This window comes from Triticum aestivum, chromosome 7A (assembly GCF_018294505.1).
Source record: "Triticum aestivum cultivar Chinese Spring chromosome 7A, IWGSC CS RefSeq v2.1, whole genome shotgun sequence".
Lineage (NCBI taxonomy): Eukaryota > Viridiplantae > Streptophyta > Magnoliopsida > Poales > Poaceae > Triticum > Triticum aestivum.
In genome coordinates, this window is record NC_057812.1 from 207,565,160 (window position 1) to 207,589,164 (window position 24,005).

The window sequence follows — 24,005 nt, forward strand, 5'->3', positions numbered from 1 at the left end:
GAGGAGAAAGTTTAAAAGATTTTTGGTATAGAATTTGCAATGCTCATAATAGATCTATCCGTAAGCAATCTACCACTGTGCTTATGCGCTGTATTTTTGTTGATATCATCACTTGGTATAGATTCGTCCTTGATACGATTACCGGTGGAAATTTCTTAATGAGTTCTCCTTTTGATGCTCTTAATGCTATGGAAAATTTAGTGGGCTCACCACCTCTTATGGTTAATGAAATAATTTTAACTCTTGAGCATGTTATGAAAAGACTAGATGCTATTGAAAAGAAAATGCTCACTGAAGATTATATGGAAATTATACATAGAAAGATGCATAATTTTGCCACTATTCTTGGATCAAAAGCAGGCAATATTTTTAAGTTGTTAAAACAAAGGGGTACTTTAATCCATGAAAGAATAGAAGAAGGTCCGTGTCGGATCGATAAATTGGAAGAAATCTTTAGTAATCTAAGAACAACTTTTACTACCACTAAAATTATTGAGGAAACTCTCTTAAAGAGTAGGATATCCAAAAATAAGGGTGCAACTCCTAGTGATAGCAATAAAGGAGATCTTAAGATGATTAGTATCCATTCTGATTTTGTTGAAATGATAAAAGATCATTTTTGCAAGAATGAAATCTTTGAATTTATTCCTAGGAGTGTTGTTATTGAAAATCTTTATGCTAAATCTTTGAGGGATTCTAAGTGTTTGCTTGAAGAGTTGGACAAGGATGACAAAACTTAGATCCTTGCTTTATGCCTAGCTAAGGGCGTAAAACTATAGCGCTTGTTGGGAGGCAACCCAATGAATAAAATTTATTTTTGCTTTTCCTTTCTGTTCTTGAGTGTTAGCACAATTATGCTACTGTTATGACTGTGTTTTTTATGTTTTAATTAGTGTTTGTGCCAAGTAAAACTTTTAGAATCTTCTTGGGCAATAGTTGTTTGATCTTGCTGACGAAAAAAACAGAAAATTTGCGCTCATGAAATTAATTTTCATTTTTTTACCAGAGAGCAATAAAATATCCATTCTTTTTTCAGTAGATCAATATACAAATTTCTCAGGATGTCTTAATTTTTCAGAGTTTTTGGAGTTACAGAAGTATTCGAAATAGTCAGATTGCTACAGACTATTCTGTTTTGACAGATTCTGTTTTCTTTGTGTTGTGTGCTTATTTTGATGGTTCTATGATTTTCTTTGATAAATTTTTGCCATAGAAAAGTTGGAATACAGTAGATATAATACAAAAGCAAAATATGAATTGATTTGATACATCACTTATAGTAGTGCTTTATTACTCTTATACTAACGGATCTCACGAAGGTTTTGTTGAGTTTTGTATGATTGAAGTTTTCATGTTTTGGGTTATCTTATGATGGATGAAGGAAGGATGTAAGATCCTAAGCTTGAGATTTCTCAAGCATCCCAAGCTATTGTCCAAGAATGAGCATCCAACTAAGCTTGGGGACGCCCCCGAGTGGCATCCCCGCTTTCTTCCAACAACTATTGGTATTTTACTCAAGACTATATTTTTATTCGTCACATGATATGTGTTTTGCTTGAAGCGTCTTGTATGATATGTGTATTTGCTTGTTTTATTTTGTGTTTTAAGTTATCAATCCTTGCTGGACACACCTATTTGAGAGAGCCAAAATTATGTCATGACTTGTTAGAATTGCTCTCTATGCTTCACTTAAATATTTTATGAGCTAGGACTTGCTCTAGTGCTTCACTTATATCTTTTTGAGTACGGTGTGCTTAGTATTTTTGAAGAAATGCTCTCTTGCTTCACTTAGATTTGTTTGAGAGTTAGTAAATTTTGAAGAAATCCTCTCTTGCTTCACTTAAATTATTTTGAGAGAAAGAAAATTTGTTATGCTCATGATCTTTATTTATATTTGGTTGAGCTTATGAAAAGCAACTCATGAAAATTAGTCCAAAAGAGATAGATATCCAAGAAGGATAAAGTAAAGAAAATGTCATGAAAATCATTGGACAAAATAAACTTGATTTTTAGTAATAGTTTTGAGATATGATGATGTGATATGTGAGTTATGTTGATGAGTAATTGTGCTTTAGTAAGAATATGGGTGTTAAGGTTTGTGATTCCCTATGCAAGTACGAAAGTCAATAGTCATGCAATGAAAATTATATCGTACTTGTGATGCATTATTAGGTGTTAATTATGCTTAATGCGTTTCTTGGTTGGTCGCTTCTCAATCTTTTTCTAGCCTTCATTTTGCACTAAGTATGACTTCTACTTGTGCATCTAAAATCCTTTAAACCAGTTTTGCCACATGAATCGATTATATCTATCTATATGCAGTATTCTTTTGCCATTCTAAGCAAATTTGCATGTGCCATCTCTAATTTTCAAAATAAACTTCTTTTTTGTGTGTTTGTTTCGCTCGCGGAGTGGTGAGGGGTGGCTAATATTTTCCATTCTAGATGTGTTATTCTCAAGATGAGTGTTTATTTACTTGTCATTGCACGAGAGTAAGGCAAATGTATTAGGGATGCCTAGTCTCGAAATGCAAAAAGAAATGAATTTATTTTATGTTGTCAAATAATAAATTCCTTGGAAAGTGTTGGTATGGAAGGCACCCGTGGATACGGCTAGCCATGGAAAGTGAAAGTTATGGTGGAAAAAGAAATAAACTTTATTTTCTGTTTGGGAACCGCCTATAGCATATCTAGCATGGAAAGTGTTCGTAAGTCTAAGTCGTTTTCGTTGCTGGGATGGATACACCTTCCAAAATGTTTTTATCTTAAATTTTCCGCTTTGATCTCTGGCACCTCTACAAATCCCTACTTCCTTCTATGAAGGGACTTTCTTTTACTTTATGCAATTTCTATTTTGAAATTTGAGTCTCCATCTTCTCTTATAAAAGCACCAACTAGGAGGCAATATGATCGTGCTCAAGTATTGAGTCTACATTAATAACAAATATATACTTTGTTGAAGTTGCCAGCCTTCTTATCTACCATGCATTTAGGGTAGTTCCGCTACCAGTGACCGTTCCCTTTACAATAGAATCACTTAGTCTCGGGTTTGGGTTCAACCTTGGGTTCCTTCACTTGAGCGGCAACTGGTTTGCCATTCATGAAGTTTCCCTTCTAGCCCTTACCCTTCTTGAAACCAGTGGTCTTGTTAAACTATCAACACTTGATGCTCCTTCTTAATTTCTACTTTTTGCGGTCTTAAGCACCGCGAACAGCTCCGGGATCATCTCCATCCCTTGCATGTCATAGTTCATCACAAAGATCTAGTAGCTTAGTGATAGTGACTAGAGAACTCTATCAATCACTATCTTATGTGGAAGTTTAACTCCCACTCGATTCAAGTGATTGTAGCATCCAGACATTCTGAGCACATGCTCACTGGCCGAGCTATTCTCCTCCATCTTGTAGGCAAAGAACTTGTCAGAGGTCTCATACCTCTCAACACGGGCATGAGCCTGAAATCCCAATTTCAGCTCTTGGAACATCTCATATGTTCTATGGCGTTCAAAACGTCATTGGAATCCCGATTCTAAGCCGTAAAGTATGGTGCACTTAACTATCAAGTAGTCATCAGGACGTATCTGTCAGATGTTCATAGCATCCACAGACGACACTGGAGGGGTTGGCACACCGAGCGGTGCATCAAAGACATAAGCCTTCTGTGTAGCAGTGAGGACACTCCTCAGGCAACGGACCTAGTCCGCATCATTGCTTACAATATCTTTCAACTTAATCTTTCTCTAGAAACGTATTGAAACAGGGAGCTACAACGTGAGCTATTGATCTACAACCTTTTTGCAAAGACAACTTAGACTATTGTTCATGATAAATAAGTTCATCTAATCAAATTATATAATGAACTCCCACTCAGATAGACATCCCTCTAGTCATCTAAGTGATACATGATCCGAGTCAACTAGGCCGTGTCCGATCATCACATGAGACGGACTAGTCATCATCGGTGAACATCTTCATGTTGATCGTATCTTCTATACGACTCATGTTCGACCTTTCGGTCTTCCGTGTTCCGAGGCCATGTCTGTACATGCTAGGCTCGTCAAGTCAACCTAAGTGTATTGCGTGTGTAAATCTGGCTTACACCCGTTGTATGCGAACGTTAGAACCTATCACACCCGATCATCACGTGGTGCTTCGGAACAACGGACCTTAGCAACGGTGCATAGTTAGGGGAAACATAATTCTTGAAATTATTGTGAGGGATCATCTTATTTAAGCTACCGTCGTTCTTAAGCAAATAAGATGTAAAACATGATAAACATCACATGCAATCAAAAAGTGACATGATATGGCCAATATCATTTTGCTCCTTTTGATCTCCATCTTTGGGGCGCCATGATCATCATCGTCACCGGCATGACACCATGATCTCCATCATCGTGTCTTCGTGAAGTTGTCTCGCCAACTATTACTTCTACTACTACGGCTAACGATTAGCAATAAAGTAAAGTAATTACATGACGTTTATGTTGACACGCAGGTCATAAATAAATTAAGACAACTCTTATGGCTCCTGTCGGTTGTCATACTCATCGACATGCAAGTCGTGATTCCTATTACAAGAACATGATCAATCTCATACATCACATATATCATTCATCACATCCTTTTGGCCATATCACATCACACGGCATATGCTGCAAAAACAAGTTAGACGTCCTCTAATTGTTGTTGCAAATTTTACGTGGCTGCTATAGGTTTCTTAGCAAGAACATTTCTTACCTACGCCAAAACCACAACGTGATATGCCAATTTCTATTTACCCTTCATAAGGACCCTTTTCATCGAATCTGATCCAACTAAAGTGGGAGAGACAGACACCCGCTAGCCACCTTATGCAACTAGTGCATGTCAGTCGGTGGAATCTATCTCACGTAAGAGTGCGTGTAAGGTCGGTCCGGGCCGCTTCATCCCACGATGCCGCTGAATCAAGATAATACTAGTAACGACAAGTAAATTGACAAAATCGACGCCCACAACAACTTGTGTTCTACTCGTGCATAGAAACTACGCATAGACCTAGCTCATGATGCCACTGTTGGGGATCGTATCAGAAATTTAAAATTTTCTACGCATCACCAAGATCAATCTATGGAGTAATCTAGCAACGAGGGGAAGGGGAGTGCATCTACATACCCTTGTAGATTGCTAAGCGGAAGCGTTGCAAGAACGCGGATGAGGTAGTCGTACTCGTGGCGATTCAGACCGCGGTCGATTCCGATCTAAGCGCCGAACAACGGCGCCTCCACGTTCAACACACATGCAACCCGGTGACGTCTCCCATGCGTTGATCCAGCAAGGAGAGAGGGAGAGGTTGGGGAAGACTCCGTCCAGCAGCAGCACGACGGCGTGGTGGTGGTGGAGGAGCGCGGTACTCCAGCAAGGCTTCGCCAAGCACTACGAGAGACGAGGAGGGAGAGAGGTAGGGCTGCGCCTTGGGAGAGAGAGACTCTTGTCTTGGGCAGCCCCAAAACCTCCACTATATATAGGGGCAAGGGGAAGGGGGAGGCGCCCTAGGGTTTCCCTAGGGGGGCGGCGGCCAGGGCAGATGGGATCTCCCCCTTGGGTGACTTGGCCCCCAAGCCAGGAGGTGGGAACCCTAGATGGGGTGCCCCAAACCCCCTGGTCATGTGGGAATAGGTGAGGGGGGCGCACAACCCCTTAGTGGGCTGGTTTGCCCCCTTCCCTTGGCCCATGAAGCCCCCCAACACTTGCCGGGGCTCCCGAAATACCTTTCAGTCATGCTGGTCATCACCCGGTACCTCCGGAACACTTCCGGACTCCAAAACCCTTCGTCCAATATATCAATCTTCACCTCCGGACCATTCCAGAACTCCTCGTGACGTCCGGGATCTCATCCGGGACTTCGAACAACATTCGGTAACCACGTACATACCTTCCCTATAACCCTAGCATCATCGAACCTTAAGTGTGTAGACCCTACGGGCTCGGGAATCATGCAGACATGACCGAGGCATCTCTCTGGTCAATAACCAACAGCGGGATCTGGATACCCATGTTGGCTCCCACATGTTCCATGATGATCTCATCGGATGAACCACGACGTCAAGGATTCAATCAATCCCGTATACAATTCCCTTTGTCTACTGGTATGATACTTGCCCGAGATTCGATCGTCGGTATCCCGATACCTTGTTCAATCTCGTTATCGGCAAGTCTCTTTACTCGTTCCAAAACACATCATCCCGTGATCAACTCCTTGGTCACATTGTGCACATTATGATGATGTCCTACCGACTGGGCCCAGAGACACCTCTCCATTACACGGAGTGACAAATCCCAGTCTCGATTCGTGCCAACCCAACAGACACTTTCGGAGATACCCGTAGTGCACCTTTATAGCCACCCAGTTACGTTGTGACGTTTGGTACACCCAAAGCATTCCTACGGTATCCGGGAGTTGCACAATCTCATGGTCTAAGGAAATGATACTTGACATTAGAAAAGCTTTAGCATACGAACTACACGATCTTGTGCTAGGCTTAGGATTGGGTCTTGTCCATCACATCATTCTCCTAATGATGTGATCCCGTTATCAACGACATCCAATGTCCATGGTCAGGAAACCGTAACCATCTATTGATCAACGAGCTAGTCAACTAGAGGCTTACTAGGGAGATGGTGTTGTCTATGTATCCACACATGTATCTGAGTTTCTATGAATACAATTCTAGCATGGATAATAAACGATTATCATGAACAAGGAAATATAATGATAATAATAATAACTAATTTATTATTGCCTCTAGGGCATATTTCCAACATCCACCTCCAAGGAGCTGGCCTGACATTCGCCTCGTCTATCGCGCCACCTCCATCCCCACAACACCATCTTGACCTTCCCCACCGGAATCGTAGCACCCTCACCAATTCCTTCGATGAAGCCGAGGCCAACTCGGCACCACCAAGGAGGTTCTGTACTCACCGCTGCATTTTATCTTTTATTCGATCTCACGGGCCTGTCGGTGCTCGATACCGAGTAGCCATGGCGGGTCTCCATCGACGGCGCCGTCGTCGGCCACTTCGTCCACGGCGTCTCCCCCCCTTGTTGTTGCTTCCTCGGCGGCGAATTCCACACCGGCACTAGCTGCAGCTGCTCCGGCTCTCGCTCGCGCTGCGGCTCTGTTCTTGCTATCGGTCGTGCTGCTGCACTACTCTTGCTTTCGTTCATGCTCCTGCTCTGCTCTGCTATTGTTGCCGGTCGCGCTGGTGCTCCGCTCTTGCTCTCGTTCATGCTGCTGCTCTACTCTTGCTCTCGCTCGCGTTGCTGCTGCTGCTACTGCATGACCTCCGACAGCTACAAGAGTTGTTGCTTTAGCACTCGCTCGCGGTGCTGCTGCACGACTTTCTCTCTGCTAGTGCGTTCCCTGCTCGAGCGTCTGCTGATTTAGATCACTGCTTCTCTGCTACTAGTGCTCGAACGCCCTAAACATCTATTGCAATGCTTTGCTACTAGTTTAATCAGTTTCGACTGTAAAATTCAGTTTCGACTGTAAAGTTTAATTTCTTAAGTTATGTTCAGAGTGGACAGTATTTACAGCATCTGTCGGACTGGCCGTGGCGCGGCTGATGCGTTTTACATCTAGAACTTTTCGGTGATGTATTTTACATCATCTATTGCAGATGATATTAGAGTCCCACTTCAGATTAACGTTGTCTATCTTATCCTGCTTCAGCCTCACCGCCGTACACCTCACCGGAGCTGCTCCAATGAGGGAACCGTCCATCACAGCGGAGCAGTACCCTCGGCACCGTTTCCAGAGGCATTGGATCTTCCTCCCTGCCTCCGACAGTCACACCAGCATCACCATCCTCCACGTCCAACCCAATGATGCTGAGGTCGACAAGGCTATGCCAAAGAGGTTGTACACTCGTCGCATCACTTTGTTACTCTGCATTCATGTCGATCCCTCAGGGATCCTTTGCTATGGAACTACTATGGTACTATTATTCATGCAGTTGGTTAAAAGGAGTGGGGCAAAGCAAAACTGGAGGATTTTTTTCCTTTGGTGTCTCTTTCAAATAAAAAACGTAGGAATTTTAATATCCACTTGGATGTCCTTTTCAAATTAATATGCATGAAGAACAGGACTAATTGCATTACTGGCATAATAAGATTCTTATTTTTTTCATTTTCACGTGGTTTGACTTTAATTTGATCATGTTTCTCCATTCCTATGTTCTTCCAATTCATGTGAACCAAACACCCATGTTGACAGAAATCCTATGTTTCCAAATGCTCTGTTTTGCACGTGCATTCCTATCCTATTCCTGTGTTTTTCCTGTCCCTGCATTTATAGAATCCTCCAATTCTAAGGAGCCCTTACAAACTTACTTCATTTTCAGATAGGCATCAAAGAAAACTATGTGTGTTATGTCCTGCTCTTGCCGTGCCGTCATTCACCCCACCTGAGGTGCATCATCGACAAAAGCGTTCACTACAGCAGAGATTCCCCTTGTAGACTTTCTTTCGCTGCCTTAGATCATCTTCATCATTGCCGGCAGCCACGCCAACTGCATTACCATCATCCACTGAGAAGATTAACCTGAGGACTACACAATTCCGGAAGAGAGGTCACAGTCTTTCGTGTTTGCTTACGTTATACACCGGTTATTATTACCTGCTATTTTATCGTTCAAAGTTGAGTTTTAAAATGCTTGTGGGTCTCATATCGAGGCAGTAATGAATAGTATATGTCTACTGTCTGGTTCATGTTGAGTGGGCAACAAACAGTGGATGATCCATTGTCTATCTTTTTAAACTGAAGCTATAATCTACCTGCTATCATTAGTTTTGGGTCTATCCACTTGTTTGCTACCATCAGTCTTGATTTCTGCATGCACCCCTTAGGCCTTACAAAATCTAACTATTTTTTTTATTATGCATATCAGTTATTGTACACAATCGTACTGAACATGTAGAGAAAAAGAGAAGACCGTTGCATGGGAATATAATTTCATGCAGACGCCGCTCCATGGTCAGCGAAGTGGCCCAGCCCCTCCCCTCCCGCCATTCCAGATTGTATTCCGGAGGAAGATAACTATTCAGATGGGGATTCAGATGGAGCTGGCCACTCCTATTTACCACCCAAGGTGTTTGCTCTAACCTGGCATGCTGATGTTGGTCATATCATGCATATGGTGCCTCGCATTGCTTACATTATACATCTTGTATGTCACCAGCTTCGTTTAGATTTGCTTTGTGTGAATACCACCTATTTGGTTTCTATATCATTCTCCCACCGTTCCCAAATATTTGTCTTTTTAGAGATTTCAACGAGTGACTACATAGGGAGCAAAATGAGTGAATCTACACTCTAAAATATGTCTATATACATCCGTATGTGGTAGTCCATTTGAAATCTCTAAAAAGACAAATATTTAGGAACAGAGGGAGTATATGGGAATTATGCAATGCCATCTTTGTCGGGGGGGATGGACCCCGGGCAGGCAACGGAACCCGGATCCTCTTCAAAAACAACGGGGTTGGCACTGCCCCTCAATACCGGCCAAGCCCCGCAAGCCGGCCAGACTAGCCGACCCGGCAAGACACGTCGACTCGGCCCCAACAACTAGCGCAAGACAGCCTAACCCGGCACGACCAAAGCCTCCTCAACAAGCCAGTGCCACCCGTGGCATGCTACGCAATCCAGCCGCGGGTCATCTCCCGTCCCATCCAGGTCGTATGATGGGGCCAAGACTTCAATCAATGATGACCGAGGCAACAGTGCCCCGCCCATGCCTCTGGTCAGCAGGTACGTAGCAACAGTGCCCCTCACCAACCCGCTGACCAGGGCCGGCATGGCTACAGTGCCCCCGCCTTCACCGCTGACAACAGCAAGCGGCGACCTGACGGAGAGCACTGTACGCGACTCGACTCGGCCACGCCCTGACGATCGACAAGACGACGCACAGTCCCCCTAGGCATGCGGGGCCCGCACCTAGGGGAACCCGACGAACCACAAGCCCTCAGCGGGACCCAACCCGGGTCCCCGGACACCGAAAATACGGACCCACCGACTTATAACACTACCATTGTACCCCCAGGAGGTTGGACTATAAAACCCCCCGGGAGCCCACGATCATGCAGAGGACAATGCTACCTCTTTTAGCACTGCGTTGGTTTTCCCGGAAGAGGAAGGGACGATGCAGCAAAGTAGCGTAAGTATTTCCCTCGGTTTTTGAGAACCAAGGTATTAATCTAGTAGGAGGCTACGCGTGAGTCCCTCACACCTACACAAAACAAATAAATCCTCGCAACCAACGCAAATAGGGGTTGTCAATCCCTATAGGGCCACTTACGAGAGTGAGATCTGATAGATATGATAAGATAATTTTTTGGTATTTTTATGATAAAAGATGCAAAGTAAAATAAAGGCAAAGTAAATAGCAAAGGAAATAACTAAGTAGTAGGAGATTAATATGATAAAGATAGACCCGGGGGCCATAGTTTCACAAGTGGCTTCTCTCGAGAGCATAAGTATTCTACGGTGGGTGAACACATTATTGTTGAGCAATTGACAGAATTGAGCATAGTTATGAGAATATCTAGGTATGATCATGTATATAGGCATCACGTCCGAGACAAGTAGACCGACTCCTGCCTGCATCTACTACTATTACTCCACTCATCGACCGCTATCCATCATGCATCTAGAGTATTAAGTTAAAAACAGAGTACCGCCTTAAGCAAGATGACATGATATAGAGGGATAGACTCATGCAATATGACGAAAACCCCATCTTGTTATCCTTGATGGCAACAATACAATACGTGCCTTGCTGCCCCTACTGTCACTGGGAAAGGACACCGCAAGATTGAACCCAAAGCTAAGCACTTCTCCCATTGCAAGAAAGATCAATCTAGTAGGCCAAACCAAACTGATAATTTGAAGAGACTTGCAAAGATAATCAATCATACATAAAAGAATTCAGAGAAGATTCAAATATTATTCATAGATAGACTTAATCATAAACCCACAATTCATCGGTCTCAACAAACACACCGCAAAAAGAAGATTACATCGAATAGATCTCCACAAGAGAGGGGGAGAACATTGTATTGAGATAAAAAAAGAGAGAAGAAGCCATCTAGCTACTAACTATGGACCCGTAGGTCTGAAGTAAACTACTCACACTTCATCGGAGAGGCTATGGTGTTGATGTAGAAGCCCTCCATGATCGTTGCCCCCTCCGGCGGAGCTCCGGAACAGGCCCCAAGATGGGATCTCGTGGATACAAAAAGTTACGGTGGTGGAATTAGGATTTTGGCTCCGTATCTGATCGTTTGGGGGTACGTGGGTATATATAGGAGGAAAAAGTACATCGGTGGAGCAACAAGGGGCCCACGAGGGTGGAGGGCGCGCCTGGGGTAGGTAGGCGCGCCCCCTACCTCGTGGCCTCCTGTTACGTGGCTTGACGTAGGGTCCAATTCTCCCGAGTCTTATTCGATGAGAAAATCACGTTCCTGAAAGTTTCATTCTGTTTGGACTCCGTTTGGTATTCCTTTTCTTCAAAACCCTAAAACAGCCAAAAAACAGCAATTCTGGGTTGGACCTCCGGTTAATAGGTTAGTCCCAAAAATAATATAAAAGTGGATAATAAAGCCCAATAATGTCCAAAACAGTAGATAATATAGCATGGAGCAATCAAAAATTATAGATACGTTGGACACGTATCAAGCATCGCCAAGCTTAATTCCCGCTCGTCCTCGAGTAGGTAAATGATAAAAACAGAATTTTTGATGTGGAGTGCTACTTGGCATAATTTTAATGTAATTCATCTTAATTGTGGTATGAATGTTCAGATCCGAAAGATTCAAGACAAAAGTTCATATTGACATAGAAAATAGTAATACTTCAAGCATACTAACAAAGCAATTATGTCTTCTCAAAATAACATGGCTAAAGAAAGTTATCCCTACAAAATCATATAGTCTGGCTATGCTCTATCTTCACCACACAAAATATTTAAATCATGCACAACCCCGATGACAAGCCAAGCAATCGTTTCATACTTTTGACATTCTCAAAACTTTTTCAATCTTCACGCAATACATGAGCGTGAGCCATGGATATAGCACTATGGGTGGAATAGAGTGGTGGTTGTGGAGAAGACAAAAGGGAAGATAGTCTCACATCAACTAGGCGTATCAACGGGCTATGGAGATGCCCATCAATAGATATCAATGTGAGTGAGTAGGGATTTCCATGCAACGGATGCACTGGAGCTATAAGTATATGAAATCTCAAAAAGAAACTGAGTGGGTGTGCATCCAACTTGCTTGCTCATGAAGACCTAGGGCAATTTTGAGGAAGCCCATCATTGGAATATACAAGCCAAGTTCTATAATGAAAAATTCCCACTAGTATATGAAAGTGATAGCATGAGAGACTCTCTACTATCAAGATCATGGTGCTACTTTGAAGCACAAGTGTGGTAAAAGGATAGTAACATTGTCCCTTCTCTCTTTTTCTCTCATCTTTTTTTTTATTTTTTTTATTTGGGCCTTTTCTCTCTTTTTTATGGCCTATTTTATTTTTTTCGTCCGTAGTCTCATCCCGACTTGTGGGGGAATCATAGTCTCCATCATCCTTTCCTCACTGGGACAATGCTCTAATAATGATGATCATCACACTTTTATTTTTCTTACAACTCAACAATTACAACTCGATACTTAGAACAAAATATTACCGGGATATGCAATGATTCATGAGTGACAAGTATGAAAGAATTATGAACGGTGGCTTTGCCACAAATACTATGTCAACTACATGATCATGCTAAGAAAATATGACAATGATGGAGTGTGTCATAAAAGGAACGGTGGAAAGTTGCATGGCAATATATCTCGGAATGGCTATGGAAATGCCATAATAGGTAGGTATGGTGGCTGTTTTGAGGAACGTATATGGTGGGTGTATGATACCGGTGAAAGGTGCACGGTATTAGAGAGGCTAGCAATGGTGGAAGGGTGAGAGTGCGTATAATCCATGGACTCAACATTAGTCATAAAGAACTCATATACTTATTGCAAAAAATCTACAAGTTATCAAAGCAAAGTATTACGCTCATGCTCCTAGGGGGGTAGATTGGTAGGAAAAGACCATCGCTCGTCCCCGACCGCCACTCATAAGGAAGACAATCAATAAATAAATCATGCTCCGACTTCATCACATAACGGTTCACCATACGTGCATGCTACGGGAATCACAAGCTTCAACACAAGTATTTCTCAAATTCACAACTACTCAACTAGCACAACTTTAATATCACCATCTCCATATCTCAAAACATTTATCAAGTATCAAACTTATCATAGTATTCAACACACTCATAAGAAAGTTTTATTATTAATCTTGCATACCAAGCATATTGAGATTTTAAGCAAATTACCATGCTATTAAGACTCTCAAAATAATCTAAGTGAAGCATGAGAGATCAATAGTTTCTATAAAACAAATCCACCACCGTGCTCTAAAAGATATAAGTGAAGCACTAGAGCAAAATATATAACTCAAAAAATATAAGCGAAGCACATAGAGTATTCTAACAAATTCCAAATCATGTATGGATCTCTCAAAGGTGTGTACAACAAGGATGATCGTGGTAAACTAACAAGCAAAGACTCAAATCATACAAGACGCTCCAAGCAAAACACATATCATGTGGCGAATAAAAATATAGCTCCAAGTAAAGTTACCGATAGAAGTAGACAAAAGAGGGGATGCCTACCGGGGCATCCCCAAGCTTTGGCTTTTAGGTGTCCTTAGATTATCTTGGGGGTGCCATGGGCATCCCCAGGCTTAGGCTCTTACCACTCCTTGTTCCATAATCCATCAAATCTTTACCCAAAACTTGAAAACTTCACAACACAAAACTTAAAGTAGAAAATCTCGCGAGCTCCGTTAGCGAAAGAAAATAAAAGACCACTTCAAGGCACTGTAATGAACTCATTCTTTATTTATATGGGTGTTATACCTACTGTATTCCAACTTCTCTATGGTTTATAAACTATTTTACTAGCCATAGATTCATCAAAATAAGCAAACAACACACGAAAAATAGAATCTGTCAAAAACAGAACAGTCTGTAGTAATCTGTAGCTAGCGCAAGATCTGGAACCCAAAAAAATCTAAAATAAATTTCTGGACGTGAGGAATTTATATATTAATCATCTGCAAAAAGAATTAACTAAATATCACTTTCCAAATAAAAATGACAGCAGTTCTCGTGAGCGCTAAAGTTTCTGTGTTTTACAGCAAGTTCAACAAGACTTTCCCCAAGTCTTCCCAACGGCACTACTTGGCACAAACACTAATTAAACACAAAAACAAAACCAAAACAGAGGCTAGATAATTTATTTATTACTAAAAACGAGCAAAAAGCAAGGAATAAAAATAAAATTGGGTTGCCTCCCAACAAGCGCTATGGTTTAACGCCCCTAGCTAGGCATAACAAGCAAGAATAGATCTAGGTATTGCCATCTTTGGTAGGAAATCCATAAGTGGCTCTCATAATAGATTCATAAGGTAATTTTATTTTATTTCTAGGAAAGTATTCCATGCCTTTCCTTAATGGAAATTGGAATCTTATATTTCCTTCCTTCATATCAATAATTGCACCAATCGTTCTAAGGAAAGGTCTACCAAGAATAATAGGACATGAAAGATTGCAATCTATGTCAAGAACAATAAAATCTACGGGCACATAATTCCTATTTGCAACAATAATAAAATCATTAATTCTTCCCATAGGTTTCTTAATAGTGGAATCCGCAAGGTGCCAGTTTAGAGAACAATCATCAAAATCAAAGAAACCTAACAAATCACGCAAAGTCTTTGGAATCGTGGAAACACTAGCACCCAAATCACATAAAGTATAGCATTCATGATCTTTAATTTTAATTTTGATAGTTGGTTCCCACTCATCATAAAGTTTTCTAGGGATAGAAACTTCTAATTCAAGTTTTTCTTCATAAGATTGCATCAAGGCATCAACGATATGTTTAGTAAACGCTTTATTTTGACTATAGGCATGAGGAGAATTTAGCACGGATTGCAACAAGGAAATACAATCAATCAAAGAGCAATTTTCATAGTTAAATTCCTTGAAATCCATAATAGTGGGTTTAGCAACATCTAGGGTTTTAATTTCTTCAATCCCACTTTTATCAAATTTAGCATCAAGATCAAAAGATTCAGAATTCTTGGAACGCCTTCTAGGTAAAGGTGGATCATATTCAGTCCCATCATTATCAAGATTCATATTGAAAAACAAAGATTTAATAGGGGACACATCAATAACTTTTAGATCTTCATCATTATTTTCATAGCAACTCGGTTTGGCGGCCATCTTATTAACTAAGGTAGCCTGCTTATCCGAAATTTCAGCAGTTAATTTCTCAAGACGAGCAAGTTGGGATCTTAAACCATTGAATTCTTTAGACATATCATCAAGCTCTTTATTCATAAAACTCATAAAACTTTTCTGTTCTTTAAGCTCGTTTCTGAAGAAACTATTATGCTCAAATTGCAAAATCATAAAACTCCTAACATTGCTTTCGATCTCTTCTAACCTTTTAAGGTGAAGGACACTGAATTTAGTATTATCTTGCACCATCGTGACAAGCAAGCAAACAAAAAGCAAACGGGCAAAAAGAGGCAAATAGAGAAAGAGAGGGAGGATAGAGAGAGAGGGCGAATAAAACGACAAGGGTGAATTGGGGGAGAGGAAAACGAGAGGCAAATGGCAAATAATGTAATGCGGGAGATAAGGGTATGTGATGGGTACTTGGTATGTTGACTTTTGCGTAGACCTCCCCGGCAACGGCGCCATAAATCCTTCTTGCTACCTCTTTTAGCACTGTGTTGGTTTTCCCCGAAGAGGAAGGGCTGATGCAGCAAAGTAGCGTAAGTATTTCCCTCAGTTTTTGAGAACCAAGGTATCAATCCAGTAGGAGGCTACGCGCGAGTCCCTCGCACCTACACAAAACAAATAAATCCTCGCAACCAACACAAATAGGGGTTGTCAATCCCTATAGGGCCACTTATGAGAGTGAGATCTGATAGATATGATAAGATAATTTTTTTGGTATTTTTATGATAAAAGATGCAAAGTAAAATAAAGGCAAAGTAAATAGCAAAGTAAATAACTAAGTAGTAGGAGATTAATATGATAAAGATAGACCCGGGGGCCATAGGTTTCACAAGTGGCTTCTCTCGGGAGCATAAGTGTTCTATGGTGGGTGAACAAATTACTGTTGAGCAATTGACAGAATTGAGCATAGTTATGAGAATATCTAGGTATGATCATGTATATAGGCATCACATCCGAGACAAGTAGACCAACTCCTTCCTGCATCTACTACTATTACTCCACTCATCGACCGTTGTCCAGCATGCATCTAGAGTATTAAGTTAAAAACAGAGTAACGCCTTAAGCAAGATGACATGATGTAGAGGGATAGACTCATGCAATATGAAGAAAACCCCATCTTGTTATCCTCGATGGCAACAATACAATACGTGTCTTGCTGCCCCTACTGTCACTGGGAAAGGACACCGCAAGATTGAACCCAAAGCTAAGCACTTCTCCCATTGCAAGAAAGATCAATCTAGTAGGCCAAACCAAACTGATAATTCGAAGAGACTTGCAAAGATAACCAATCATACATAAAAGAATTCAGAGAATATTCAAATATTATTCATAGATAGACTTGATCATAAACCCACAATTCATCGGTCTCAACAAACACACCGCAAAAAGAAGATTACATCGAATAGATCTCCACAAGAGAGGGGGAGAACATTGTATTGAGATCCAATAAGAGAGAAGAAGCCATCTAGCTACTAACTATGGACCCGTAGGTCTGAAGTAAACTACTCACACTTCATCGGAGAGGCTATGGAGTTGATGTAGAAGCCCTCCGTGATCGATGCCCCCTCCGGCGGAGCTCCGGAACAGGCCCTAAGATGGGATCTCGTGGATACAGAAATTACGGCGGTGGAATTAGGGTTTTGGCTCCGTATCTGATCGTTTGGGGGTACATGGGTATATATAGGAGGAAGAAGTACGTCAGTGGAACAACAGGGGCCCCACGAGGATGGAGGGCGCGCCTGGGGTAGGCAGGCATGCCCCCCTACCTCGTGGCCTCCTGTTATGTGGCTTGACGTAGGGTCCAAGTCTCCTGAGTCTTATTCGATGAGAAAATCACGTTCCCGAAGGTTTCATTCCGTTCGAAACCCTAAAACAGGCAAAAAAACAGCAATTCTGGGCTGGGCCTCCGGTTAATAGGTTAGTCCCAAAATAATATAAAAGTGGATAATAATGCCCAATAATGTCCAAAACAGTAGATAATATAGCATGGAGCAATCAAAAATTATAGATACGTTGGAGACGTATCTGACAACAGAACACAATAGATCATCATCTCCCCGAAAAGCAAGGAAGCATAGGACTAGCCACCAAACAGCAACACCGGAGAGAAGGAGCAGCCCAAGCCTTGGACAGCTTCCTTCCTCCTCCATACAACTCCAGGAGCAACATTGTACCATCGATCATACAACTACACTCGGCAGGACTAGGGTATTATCTCTCTGGAGAGCCCCGAACCTTGGTATGTCCGGCGTCCCGCGCCAGCTCATGCCAAAACCCCGCCTCTGGAGTCCACCAGCGCCCTCGAGCCTCCTCCTCTCTTTAGCCATCCCTTGGCATCTGTCATGCGCCCACCACGACAGTTGGCGCCCACCGTGGGGCAGCTCGAGGAGCTGGCCGGGAGCATGTTTCAGACGGGGCTCTTCTCCTACACCGACGAGTCCGTCGCGCTGGCGGACGACATCGTCGGCGCGCTTGCCGCCTCCTTCGCCGCGCTGCGCATCTCCGATGCGTTCGCAGCCGACGAGTACCCCGGCGAGGTGCTCAGCTACTCCGACTCTCCCCTCTCCCTCGGCGGCGGCGTTTCCGTCGGGGCAGTGGACGTTTATGTGGAGGTCTTCGTCACAGGCGACGGCGTCTCCTCCTCGTCGAGCGAGACGAGGAAGGATGCCGAAGCCAGGGCCGCAGCGGATCGGATCGAACCGTCCGATCTGTTGCGCGCAGCGATGTAGAGCCTTCACATCCCCATCGGCACCGACGTCGACGCCACCAACGTCGCTGAGGCCCGAACCCAGCTTGAGGAAAGGCGCCAGCAGATGCTCGCCACCACTCAGCGTCGCCTGGACGCCGCTCAGCTGGAGCGTGATGCCGCTTATGGATTCACGCCCGCCGCGGCCGGGCCAAGCCGGGTCGCCGATGTGCCTGGGGAGGAGCGATCGGCCGGGCCCTCGGCCCGTCCCAATCGTCTACGAGACCCCAGCGAAGAACATGTGCGCTGCCCAGGCAGCTGCAACCGGCCTGGACCAGCTCGCGGGTGAAGAGCTGAAAGAGCGCATCGGGCAGATGCGCGAAGTCCTCCATGCCGCCAACACCCAGCAGGACCGCCTCAAGCAGCTCGCCAAGCCGGCGGGATCCGGCTCCGCCCGCCTTGGCGGGTCCGGCGAACTTCTGCACACCGCTTCCTCGCCACTCGACGAGGCACACTCCGGCCGAGCCTAGACTCGGCGCGACCCGGCTGCTACGCCGCCGATGGATTGGGCGACGAGCCCGTCCTAGAGATCTAGCATGGACCCGGCCAGCATGGCCGGCGACCGGCTCCAACCGACCCGCCCTCCGGTGGCCTGGCCGCAAGTCGACTCGGCCCGCGCGCCATTGACGACGCTGACGCTCGCCACCGCTTCGATCGGCTCGCTCGCTCCCTGGAGATGGAGGAGAGCGGCACTATCGGGCCGGCGTGCTTCGGACCGCACATTCGGGACGAGCACATGGTTGAACAGCCTGTCGATGGGCAGCATCAACACGTGGGTGGACTTTGAGGAAGCCTTCATCCGCAACTTCATGGGGACCTACAAGCGACCTGGTCGCCCTAGCCAGCTCGCCATGTGCATGCAGGGGACTACGGAGACCGGTCGCGAGTACCTCGCACGCTGGATCGAGCTCCGGAACAGCTGCGAGGACGTCCATGAAGTCCAGGCGATCCAGTACTTCGTCAACGGGTGCCGAGACGGCACCCTCCTCAAATACAAGCTCTTACGCTCTGAGCCGGCCACCATGGCCACGCTCATGGTGACGGCGGACAAGTACGCCAACGCCGACTCCGCCATGAAGATCCAGGTGGCGCTGGATGAAGCCGGCAAGGCGAAGCCGGTTCCCCCTCCAAAGCCGGTCGGCGAAAGCAGCTAGCAGCACCATCACCAGAACAACAAGCGCAAGGCCGACCAGCCGGCGCCACGTCACGACAACCGGCTCGTCGCTGCCGCCGAGCCTGCGGCGGACCCGGCGGCGAAGCGCCGGCAAACTGGCAAGACGGCATGGCAACCCGCCATGAGCTTCGAGCAGATGCTCGACGCCCCCTGCAAGCACCACAGCAGCGCAAAACCCTCCACGCACACGCTTCGGCAGTGTGCCATCACCAAGTGCATCATGAGGGGCGACGTCCCGCCCCCTCCGGCTCCGGCTCCAGGCGCGGGACAGCCACAACCGCCTCCACCGCCACCTCCAGCTGGTGGCGCGATGCGCGACGATGCCTACTCGGACCAGAACGCGACCTACGGCATCTTCACCAGCGTCGGCGACGACAAGCGCAGCGAGCGCCTCCTTCGGCAGGAGGTGAACACCGTCGTCCCGACCAAGCCGGAGTTCATGCATTGGTCGGATCGCCCGATCACCTGGACCCGGGAGGATCACCCGGCAGTCATGCCGAGTCCGGGTGGTTACGCCCTCGTCCTCAACCCCACCATCGTCGCGCGACGCACATGCAAGTTCCCCCGAGTCCTCATCGACGGCGGTAGCAGCATCAAGATCCTCTACCGCGACACGATGACCAAGCTCGGCCTCAAGGCCGAGGACCTGGAGCCGACACGAACGATCTTCCACGGCAACGTGCCCGGCCTCTCCTGCTCCCCCATTGGCCGGGTCCGGCTAGATTTCATGTTCGGTGATAGCGACCACTTCCGGCGTGAACCGATCTGGTTCGAGGTGGTGGACCTGACCAGCGCGTATCACGCGTTGCTGGGTCGGCCCGCGCTCGCCAAGTTCATGGCGGTTCCCCACTATGCGTACCTGAAGATGAAGATGTCGGGTCCCAAGGGCCTCATCACCATCACCAGTGATTACCGCAAGTCCCTGGAGTGCGCCCGAGACGGCGCCAAGTTGGCCGAGTCGCTGGTCATTGCCGAGGAGTGGCGCCAGCTCGACCGGATCGTCGCCCTGGCAGGCGAGGCCTCCGCCGCGTCGATCCCGACCCCGGACCCGGCCGACGAGGCCGTCTTCAAGCCCTCCAAGGAGATCAAGAAAGTGAAGCTCAACCCAGAAGTTCCCAGCTGCAGCAAGTACGTTGTCATAGGCGCCCGCCTCGACAGCAAATAGGAAGGCGAGCTCATCGACTTCCTCCGTGAGAATCGGGATATCTTCGCATGGAACCCCAAGGACATGTCGGGTATCCCAAGGAAGTACGCCGAGCACAAACTTCACGTTCGCAAGGACGCCAAGCCTATTCGTCAACCCTTACGACGGTTTTCCGAAGAAAAGAGAAGAACCATTGATGAAGAGGTCGCCAAGCTTTTGGCATCCGGCTTCATAATGGAAGTGTTTCACCCCGAGTGGCTGGCCAATCCAGTCCTCGTCCTAAAGAAGAACAAGACCTGGCACATGTGTATCGACTACACCAGCCTCAACAAGGCCTGTCCCAAGGATCCATTCGCCCTCCCGTGGATCGACCAAGTCATCGACTCGACCGCTGGGTGTGAGCTCCTGTCCTTCCTGGACGCTTACTCCGGCTACCACCAGATCAAGCTGGACCCGGCCGACGCCCTGAAGACATCCTTCATCACGCCCTTTGGGGCGTATTGCTACATCACCATGTCATTCGGCTTGAAGAACATCGGCGCCACCTTCCAGCGCTGCATGCAGAAATGCCTGCTGCCGCAACTCGGCCGCAATATCCACGTATACGTGGACGACATCATGGTGAATACCAAGCAACACCTCATGCTCCTCGACGATTTGAAGGAAACATTTGCCAACCTCCACGAATACAAGGTCAAGCTTAACCCGGAAAAATGCGTCTTCGGCGTCTTGGCCAGAAAGCTACTCGGCTTCCTCATCTCGGAACGCGGCATTGAGGCGAACCCAGAGAAGATCAAGGCCATCGAGCGCATGCGCAAGCCGGCTCGGATGCGCGATGTCCAGAAGTTCACTGGATGCTTGGCCTCGGTCAGCCGGTTTCTAAGCCGGCTGGGCGAGAGGGCGCTACCCCTATACCAGCTGATGAAGAAGACGAGCCCATTCGAATGGAACAGCAAGGCAGACGAGGTCTTCCAAGACCTCAAGCGCATGCTCTCCACTGTACCAGTCCTGGCTGTGCCGACCGACAAGGAGCCGATGTTGCTCTACATAGCCGCAAGCTCACGGGCGGTCAACACGGTGCTGGTGGTCGAGCGACCAGAGAAGGGCAAGATCCAAGCCGTCCAGCGCCTAGTCTACTACCTGACCGAGGTGCTCTCCATCTCCAAGCAGAACTACCTGCACTACCAGAAGATGTGTTACGGCGTGTACTTCACCGCCAAGAAGCTGAAGCAGTATTTCCAAGAGCACGTTGTCACCGTGGTCAGCATGGCGCCTATCGGAGAAATCATCAGGTGTCGGGATGCCTTTGGCCGGGTTGTCAAGTGGGCGATCCAGCTAGCCGGCCACACCATCCTCTACGAGCCCCGCACCGCGGTCAAGTCTCAAGCCCTGGCCGACTTCCTCGTCGACCAGACTGAGACCCAGTACTTGCCACTACCTCCCGACTCAATGCATTGGTGCATGCACTTCGACGGGTCCAAGATGCGACTCAGCTTGGGGGCCGGCATCGTACTGTCATCCCCGAAGGGCGACCGGCTCCGCTACGCGCTCCAGATCCACTTCGCCGCCTCCAACAACGTCGCCGAGTACGAAGCCCTTGTGCACGGCCTCTGGCTTTCCAGGGAACTCGGCATCCGGCGCATCCTGTGCTACGGCGACTCGGACCTGGTGGTGCAGCAGTGCTCCGGCGAATGGGACGCCCATGACTCCAACATGGCAAGCTACCGCTTCCTCGTCTAGAAGCTGTCCGGATCCCTCGAGGGCTGCGAGTTCCTCCACATCCCGCGCGCGGAGAACGAAGCAGCCGACACGCTCGCCAAGATCGCCTTGTCGCGACAAGCCATCCCGTCCGGCGTCTCCCTCGAGCACTTGCGCAAGCCATCCGTCAAGCCATCGCCGGACTCCGTGTCCATCCATGTTCCATACGATCCGGCCGCACCTCAACCCGGCCTGGGGGCTGCTCGGCTCGACCCGGCCACCATCGTCCCGGACCCGGCCGTCGCCATCCCCGACCCGGGGGCTGCTCAACCCGGCTTGGGGGCTGCCGACTCGAAACCCACCCTGGTGGCCGTCTTCGCCGTGGTTACGGCTCCATCTTGGGCCCTCCCAATGTCGGAATTTTTGGAGAACGGGGTTCTCCCCATGGACGAGACCGAAGCTCGGCAAGTGCAGCGCTGAGCATCCGCCTACAGCATCATCAACAACGAGCTCGTCAAGCGCAGCTCCACCAGCCTGTTCCAGTGCTGCGTCGAGCAGGAACGGGGCATCGACATCCTCCTCGACATACATCAGGGTGAGTGCGGGCACCACGCCGCATCACGATCCCTGGTGGCCAACGCGTTCCACCATGGTTTCTACTGGCCCACGGCCCTCGAAGATGTCGAGTTGCTCGTCCTCAAGTGTGAGGGATGCCAGCGCTTCAGCAAATGCAGCCACGAGCCAGCGTCAGCACTCCGCACCATACTGATCGCCTGGCCCTTCGCGGTCTGGGGACTCGACATGGTGGGACCCTTCAAAACCGCTTGAGGCAGCATGACGCACTTACTGGTGGTTGTGGACAAATTCACCCAATGAATCGAGGCAAGACCAATCAAGAAACTGGACAGGCAAACAGCCGTCCGGTTCATCAAGGACATAGCGGTGCACTACGGCATGCCGAACAACATCATCACCGACAACAGCACCAACTTCGCCAAGGGCGCGCTCGAACAATACTGCTCCGTATCTGGCGTCCGCCTCGACCTGGCCTCCGTTGCGCATCCCCAATCCAACGGGCAGGTTGAGCGGGCCAATGGACTCATCCTGCCCGGCGTCAAGCCGCGACTTGTCGAGCCACTCATCCGCTCACCCGGCAGCTGGCTTGACGAGTTGCGAGCCGTTCTCTGGAGTCTACGCACCACGCCGAATCAGTCGACCGGGTTCACCCCGTTCTTCCTCATCTACAGAGCCGAAGTCGTCATCCCGACTGACGTCGAGTTTGACTCGCCGCGCATCGTGATGTACACCGAAGCCGAAGCCAGAGAAGCCCGTGAAGATGGCGTCGACCTACTCGAAGAAGCACGCCTCCTGGCACTCAGTCACTCGGCCATCTATCAGCAAGGCCTGAGGCACTACCACAACAAGAAGATCAAGCCCCCCGCGTTCCGTGAGGGCGACCTCGTCCTCCGACTCGTCCAAGAGCAGGCAGGATAGCACAAGCTGTCCCCTCCATGGGAGGGCCATTCATCGTAAGCAGGGCCTTGAGTGACCGGAACTCCTACTACCTCATCGACACACGCAAGTCAAGGAAGCGCAAGAAGAACACTGCCGGTGAAGAAATGACCCGGCCGTGGAACGCGGAACTCCTCCGCCCGTTTTACAGTTAGCCGCACGAGCGAATGTGTAGTCGCCTTTTGTAAATGCATGAAACCATGGGGTCCCCGAACGAGACTCGGGGGCTGCCTTTTGTGGACCAATTTATCGTGTCCCTATTTCCTTGCATCACTATACCACTGAACCCGGCCACCGGTCCGACTTGCTCGACCC

The 24,005-nt window shown here is 47.2% G+C and overlaps 1 long non-coding RNA gene across 1 annotated transcript; it reads left to right on the forward strand.

Moving 5' to 3' along the window:
- The first annotated feature begins 1,227 nt into the window (after nt 1-1,227).
- On the forward strand, nt 1,228-8,841 carry LOC123155003 (uncharacterized). Its single transcript, XR_006477153.1, has 3 exons — nt 1,228-1,505; nt 7,715-7,900; nt 8,385-8,841. It is a non-coding gene; the product is annotated as an uncharacterized lncRNA (long non-coding RNA).
- The last annotated feature ends 15,164 nt before the right edge of the window (nt 8,842-24,005 follow it).